Genomic DNA, 8,464 nt, shown 5'->3' on the forward strand with positions numbered 1-8,464 from the left:
CCTTTTCCAGCTTCCCCTGGAAAAGCACGCAGGACTGGAAGCCACCCATGCAGCCATCCAATCACTGTTGTAATTCCAAGCATTATGACTCTGGCTTCACTTCACCAGTAACAGAATTCGAGATCTTAGAGCTCTTATTATGCTCTGCAACTCAGGGAGCCTCAAGAAAACAGTAATCACACACAGACATGACTGCAACTCTTCACATCTTCCTCTGCTGCCTGAGCTGTTCAAACTCACATGGACAGACACACTGTCTGTTTGTCACTCTGTCTGGTGAGGAAAAGTCTGTTTTCACTGGACAGTGAAATAACCACAGAGGCTAAAAATGGTCAGGAGTGTACTAAAGCAGGTCAAATACTGCAGTTAATGTGAAAAACAAGCTGAAAAATCAGAAGAGAGGGAAGAGACTGACCTCCTTCACACCTTCTTCTGTAACCTGGGAACCTGAGAGCTCAAAATATGGATTAATAAATTCTTACTTCTGCAGAGGTGAATCTTGCTCATATCTGTAGGATTTGAATCGAGAGTTTCTGCTCAGGCTGTTTTCAAGCCATTAGGATGGTTCTGACTTCAGAGGAGACACTCCTTTCAGGAGCTCTTTGTACTGTCATTTTCAATTTTTTCCCTTTCTAGGGGGAAAAAACATCTTGTTTATTTTTCATGCAAGCATGCAAGTGGCATTTCAGACAGAAAAAAAAAAAGTTTTCTGAGGAGAAAAGGAAGAATCAGGTTTGGATTTCATAGTGCCTTAAAAACCCCCACTTTATTAAACCTGAATAATAACTACTTTGCAACCATATAAATACTTGCAATGGAGGCCACATTTACACATGTCCTGTGTAGAACTGAGCCATTGCTTAAACACGACTAGAACCTGTGGTGATATAAAGCTGTAATTTGGCTTGTTTCTTTTCTTGGATTCTCATGATGAAAATTCCTTCCAGAAACACCTAATTCCAAATCTATATCTTCATTAGTCCCCTAATTACTTGGCTGAATTAAACTTTTGAGGAAAACTCACCTCTTTGCACACCAAGGAGAGTAGAAAAATAATAATGTATTCTTTGGGGTGCAAAGCACTATCTGCTGTGCTTGTGCTTTAAAAGAGAAAGCTGATTTTCTGTCTGCTCCAAACTCCTCTCCACAGAGAGGTCTTCCTGGAACAAAGTTTCCTATATGTTTCAAAGCTGCAAATTTTTAGGTTCCTAGATAGAGAAATCATCTGCCTTCTCCTTCCTGCACCATGAGACAGAGACAACTATTCCTGTACAATTACATTATTAAATTACTCTTTTTGGCCTATCTACACTTCTTCTCAGTGTCAGTGGGAAAAGCCATTTCTTTCCTAACATAAAAACAGCTGGATGAAGTCATTTGGTCAAAGCTATAGAGTCATCTCTCTAAAAAGGGATGAAAGAGGGAAACAAAGGCAGGCTCTTGGAAAATGTCATGGAAATGTCATGGGCTGTCACAGCCCCAACTAAGCCATAGCAGTGGTGGGAGTAATGGTGCTCACACAAGTGGTACTTTACACTTTTGATTCTATAGCAGCACCCAAGCTGAAACCTTTGAGTGAAAAGCTTTTCTACACCCCAGCCTAACACCATGCAGAAGAGCTGCCAGCTCAGGACCAGCTCCCCTGCTGATGAACCCTCTCTGGCAGAGACAAGGCCTTTGTGGTGCTGTGACAAACATCCTGCTTGAATCTGAGGAAGTCAATGAAAGCTTCCCAAGGAGCCATAGACATCTCCTGTAATATATGGGCATGCTGACAGGGACTGTACAGATATCCTCAAATTCCAAAACCTGAGTTCCTTGCCATGAGCTGATCCCTATTACTGGGCCAGATGGCCAGCTTTTCTCATCTGCAATTCCTCTTGTTTTTCTGACAGCTCTTTGTAGGTCAGGTGCCAGATAATATTCCTGCAATGTATCAGGCCTCCCTTGACAACACCAGTGTCCAGCAGAAGCCAAGCATCCACAGATCTGATTGCTGTACTTCCATGCCAAACTGGGAGCTGGACCCCCTAGAGAATACAAGCATCCCAGCAAGAGCTGCTAAAAAACATTCAGAGGAACCTTAATGGTAAGAGACCAGTAGTTGTTATTTGATTGCATTTTACTGGCAGGTACCAAATATATCTCTCACCTCCTCAAGCACTGCTGAAAGCAATTGTTCTTTTGTTGTTCGTAGATGATGAGTGGCATCTATCATCTTATCATCAGATAAGCCAGGCAGAGATCAGGGTTGCTGCACTTAAGCTCTCAGCTCCCTTAGAACTTTTGTTTCTTATGATCTGTGTACTAAAGATGTAACACTGTCACAGTTAACAGATTAATGACAGCTTGATGTGTAAGAGAAGCGGCTAGAGAGGGGTAGAGGACTTGGCCATTTGCAAAAATTATGTGGTGCATGAGATAGAAATTGAGGGCACTGCTGTCTGTTTTGATTTTCCATTCTTCAAGGCCTGTCAGTGAATGTACAGACCTTTTCTGTCCAAGGAGATGGAATTTAAGCACTATTGGAACAGTAAAAATGCACAAATATGCAGGGTGTAACCGTGACCAATTAGGTAACACAGGAAACTGCAGAGTTAAAACTTGAATGTAAATTTCATCATAGGCTGGCTTGCTATTCTCATCAGACTGTGGTTAACTTTTACAGGTTGTTCATAAATCCCTAGAGATCCATGAAGCACAGTTTGAAAGCTACTGCACTAAGAAAGAGGGACATAGCTGTGGCAGGTGAATGACACTTGGCCCATTTTGTTTGAACTAAGAGGATAAGACTATGCCACCAGTGAAAGAGGCTGTGAACTCAATATATATTCACTACAGATTTTTCCCAACTTCTGTCTTTTTTCTCATGTATATTGATTTTCCTCTGTCACATAAACATGTACAGAGCCCATTTCACCTGGCTGCCTCCCTGCAGGGCAATCCCATGGGAAAGCAGTGCTCCCTCTGCTGCTATCCAGCAGTCAGATCAGATGAAGTGGCAGTGGAGAGCAGCCTGAGAAGAGGTCTGCAAGGTAATAGCTAAACACAGAGACTTAAGCCAATGACTTTGGAGAGCTGTCTGTGATTTTGGTAGGTGTGACAGGGGGTTGAGGTGCCCCAAGAGAACCAGGGCTTGTGATCACAAGAGTCTGTCTGTCTATAGAGGGACTCATCCACTCAGTCGTGCTGGTGCAGTGGCTTGTAGCAAACCTCCACAAAAATGTCACCTGTCCCTGTCCTCCCTTAATCCTGATTCATCATCTGTTGGACAGCTCCTCATCCATCCCTGAGCAGAGCTCCATTCACTCCAGCTGGTCACTGGCATAGAGGGTGACCTCTCCTCATCTCCCCCACCTGCCCTTGCTAAAGATTCTGTATCCTTCCATTCCACCACTGCAGTTTCAGGAGCCACCCCAGCACATTGCCATGATGCCAAGGAGCTGCCAGCCCTGCAGGTGTGCCTGTGACTCCAGCTCCCAGGATTCATTCCCCATGCCTTTGCACAGAGGCAGGTAAATTGGACTCTGATGAAGGCAAAGTAGTGACTGGAGTAGCTGGAATTCCTTTGTGCTGCCATTCGGGTGCCCTCCTGCTGATTGTGATCCCTCCCCATGTTCTGGGCCTCTCTTGCTCGCCCTGGCTTTAAACTGAAATGCTTGAAGTTCCCATCCCACAGCAGCTTTAAATTAAGGCCCTTACCAACTTGGTAAGTCTGTCACTGGAATTCCCTCTCTGTGTCAGAAGGACCCCAGCAGTCTCAACAACTTTCTGCAACTACATCCTATGTATGTTCATGATATTTATATATCCAGCTATAGCTTTAGGTGTAGAAGTAAGTAGCAGAATCTAATCATGGTTTAAATCATTGTTGAAAGCAGAAACTATAACATGGTTCAATTACTGTTTCATTACAGCTTAATTATTAATTATTGTTAAATCATTGTTAAATTATAATTGAATTATTCCTTAATCACCATTTGCAATTTATTTATCGTTAAATGTAATTTGATCATCATCTAATCATTAATAACACTTTTTTGTTATTCCCACAATGATGAATTCTCTTAAAAATTCACCTGTGCCAGAAGAGTTGTGGGTGTAAGAATGGAGGGAGAGAAAAGGAAACAGATGTGGTGATGGCTGCTAACACTGCAGATGTTGTAGCTTTACTGTTGTTTATGACTGTGAAGAATAAAGCACAGGAATAAGGAAATAGAATATTTGTGAACAAAGGTCTTTGATAACAAACCTGTAAATTTCCATTTGGGACTGGCCTATGTAACAATCAAAATGCAAAACTGTACAAGACAACAGCCAGAGTACTGTGATTCAAACTCTGTTTGAAAGAAAAATGTTTCATCATCATTGATAAAAAGCATTTCTCTTTGAAGAGACTCTGTACTATTGTTAAACTACTGATTTCCCTGTATTCACCACTTGTGCCTGAGGAATATACACCCTCTTCCTCCCCTTCCCCCACAATGCAAGAACCAGAGTGTTTATCCTGCACAGGAAGGCGTGGTGAATGGAATGCCCTGGTTCTGGGGGATCCTGGTGATCTGCTTGAGCCCCAAGGGGAGAAAATGAGGTAAATGCAGGAGCTGAAAAATAATCTGTGGTACAATTAGTAAAGCCCTTGTTGGACAGACAAGAAATCAGCAGATTTCACATGTGCAGGAGGGTGTTCCTCCTGGCTTTTGTGCTGGCAAATGCTTGCTGAACCTGATGTGCCCTAATGGTTGTACATAAATTATTTTCTCAGTGACTGCAGGGGAGAAGCCAGCCCAGGAACCTGTAGTGTACATCAGCATCGTTTCACGTTTTGCTGCATCACAGCACAACTGCAGATTTCCTCAGCAGCCTTTGATTCTAAATGTCAGCGACTTCGGCCATTGGGTTTCTTAGGTGCTCCTCGTTCCCTTCGGGAGAGCTGCCAGGTAGCACAAGGTGACCCGTAAAGCACTGGGATTAATGGCAGTTACCTCAGTGGGGATGGTCAAAGAGGAGAGGGCGTTCGTTAGATAAGAAAGGCTGATCCCACCTCCACTCTCTGCCCTCCTTGCAGATACACACGGAGGTCATTTCAGTGTGCCCAGTCCTCAGCTCCTTACCCAGATTTCAGACCAGAGAGATTCTGGCCACGCTTCTACCTCGGGCGAGGGCTCCTCCGGGTGGCACCAAGCTCAGGGCAGAAGCTGGCTGGCTTTTCCCCGTTCCCTTGAGAGTTCCACTCACCTCCCCTAAGGGAGGGGCCGTTTCTTGAGGCGCGGCCAGGCTCCGGCCACTTGTCCTCGCTCGTCACCATGTACAGGCATATCCCCGGAGCAAGCACAGAAACATCTCCACGATCCTTGGAGGGTTTCCACCTCCCTGCCGGCTCGGGTGCCGCAGCCACAGCAGGCAAGCCCAGCCCCGATAAGCAGTTGTGGCTGCTCATCAGCCATAACTTCGTGGCCCCCCTTTCCCCGTTCCCCCAGCCGGTTCCTCGGTGCACCGCCCGCCCCCTTATCCCCTGCAGGGGGAGAGGAAGCCTTCCCCCGGGACAGCGCGATCCTAGCGGGCCATTTCCCCGATCCGAGCGGGAGATTTACCCGATCCGCTGGGCAGCCCCGCACGGCCGCTCCCGCCTCCCTCCCTCCCGCAGCTCCGCTCCCGCCGGGATCCTGCTCTCGGCGTGTGGCTCACTTCTCTTCCGCGAATTTCTCTCCTCCCTCTCGGGCGCTGAGGGTGGGATTAAAGGCATCAAAGACCAAACATGTGACTCCGCCAGCACGGGGATGCTCAAGGAAGGGGAAGGGGAGATGGCCGGAGGGGGTCACCGCACACCGGGGAGGGGACCGGTCTCTGGAAGCAGGTTCAGGAGTAAATCCCGAGTCCCAGGGGGACGCCCGGGGCGGTGGCGGCTGCGCAGCCGGAGGTCCTCATTCCTACTCTGCGGTCCCCGAACGCTTCGCAGGGAGCGGCGGGACAACCGCAGGGGCAGCGCAGCTCCCCGGCCCTCCCCAGCCAGGGTGTCACATCTGCTCGGTGTCACCACGGCCGCGTGTCACTTTTAGTGGGTGTCACTTCTGGCGGGTGTCACTTCTGGCGGGTGTCCCCTCTGCCCGATGTCACTTCTGCCAGGTGTCCCCGCCAGCTCCCGCGCCTCGGGGGCGCTGCCCTCCCCCGCTGGGACCTGCTGGATGATCCGGATCCCTCGCCTCCCTCCCGGGAGGGGAGAGGATCACCGGGGTCTGCAAACTCGAGCAGAAAGTGTCAAGAGTCACCAGCAGGTTCTTTATGTGCGTGTCACCCCTGACAGGTAAAAGCTTTCTCAGTCTGCAGCGAAGTCTTCAGAGGTGTATTGGCTGAAGTGGGGAGGCTCAGCAGCTACACAAAGATTTATATGAGCCTGTTCAGGATTCAGACATTTTATCAAACTGCCCCAAGACTGCGTCTGACCAGTTCACTTCCCCTCCTTCCCAGTGCTTTTCACTGTGTTCCACTTCCCTGTTCTTATATACACACACACCCCTCAGCCCTGTGACCATAATACATAATTAACTGATTACCTGAAAGATGCTTCAGGGAAAGTTCACTGTCTGCAATTGTAGGAACTCCTTGGGTTTGTGCCTGCAGCTCCAGAAAATGCAAGTGCACGTATTTGGGCTAAACTGTTTTCAGGCTCAGACCTCTCTTATATATTAGAAGGATCTTGGGGCAAGGAAAAAAAAAACCTACGAAGAAAAAAATCCCTTAGGTCCTTTCAGTAAAATACCTTGTTCTGTTGAGCACAGCTAGAAGTTTGCTAGTGTCCAGTCCTGTAATCAGAAGTTTCTAGCATAATATATGTTAATTTTAAGATAGCAATTTCTGTTATTCCCTCTTATAAGCATGATGAACAAAGGAAATCAGCTTTGCATGCCTGTGATCCTTATTCTTCCTCCTGGCAAAGCTGTCCCACAACTAGAGCTTTTTATTGCTGAGACAACATGGAAGAAGATGGGAAAGCCAGAGGAACAGTAATGCCCAAAATAAACAACACATTCAAACACCAGTTGGATTCCATAGTGACTTCCTAGAAACGGGTTAGGCATGCTGGAAAGTCCATCAGCCTACTAAGATGCATGTTACTCTTTCAAAATAATATATCATAGTTTCTCAGGTGATTTGCTTTCCCAAATCCTTCTGTCTTGGTTTGAAAAGACAGGTGTCTGCTAAGGAAGGCAGAAGCCTCCCCTGAAATGGGAAATGTAAACCCCCTCCCTCTGAATTGTTATAATTTTGAAATTAAGGGGTTCTCAGGCAAAGACATGGGAGCAGGAATAACAGTTCTTTATTAGGGAAGAAATTTTTTTTAAAAATAAAATAAACAATGCAGTAATACAAAACAACACTGAGAGAGTCAGGATACAACCTGACACCCTGTTGATCAGGGGGTTGGTAGCAATCCAATTGAAATGATGGCTGCCATCCTCCTGGAGTGGCACACATGGTTCTGCTGAAGCAATGATCCTGTAGAAGGGTGTGGTCTTCGTCTGGGAATCCAATGGAAAAGGGCTGCTCCTGTGTGAGTGCAGTGGAAAAGGCTGGCTGTGGTCTTCCAAATCTCTGATTATATCCAGGTAGGAATGCTTGGCTCCTCCCCCTGGACAGAGCATCTCACAATGGGATGATGTAATTTTATCAGTCATGGAGGAGACTCAATGGCCCATTCACAGAGGATATTTCCCAAAGAGAGGATTGGTTGTGGAAGAGATAAAGAAAACTGCCCAATTAACAGAAGATAACTCTACAGATAGGAATAGAATACACACACCCATTTCCAACCTAAGACACCCTCTTTGCTGACCACCTCTGCCTCTTTTTCTGTTTTTAACAACAGTGATTTATACTCTACCTTCTACTTAAATGCTCTCAAGCCTTCAAACGTTGATGCACTGAAAGCACAGCAGATCCTGGAACAGAGCAGAGAAAAAAGAGAGTACTGGAGGTGGAAAAAAGTGTATATGTTCCTAGGAGGTCTTTTACTGTGTTCTTCCCATGATAAGAGTTGCAGAACTTTTAAAAACAAAAAAAAAAATTTTTTGACTTCTGTTTCAGTGTGCATGTGGGAGAGTGACTATTGTGCAGCATCAGAAGAAACACCACACTGCACCCAGGATTACATTTTGGATGATGCTTTAGCCAGCAGAATTTATTACAAGGAGCAATCAAAAAAAAAAAAAAATGGGCCAGAAGGCCTTTTTTCCTTTTTTTTAGAAATAAATATTTAGTTCATTATAATTTTTTGTGATTTCTATTCAGTCTTCCCAGCTCCCTCTTTGCTCACTTGCATGCTTTTCAGGGTACACTTTCATCCTTAAACAATTATTTCTTTAAAACAGGTTCTGTTAGACCCAAAAGACTGAGGAGGGAGAAGAGTCTCAAGTGATTTTGGGGTAGTGGCACAGAATGACAGTGGAAGCCTGTCATTCCTGAC

The sequence above is a fragment of the Molothrus ater genome, chromosome Z (genome assembly GCF_012460135.2).
Source record: "Molothrus ater isolate BHLD 08-10-18 breed brown headed cowbird chromosome Z, BPBGC_Mater_1.1, whole genome shotgun sequence".
Lineage (NCBI taxonomy): Eukaryota > Metazoa > Chordata > Aves > Passeriformes > Icteridae > Molothrus > Molothrus ater.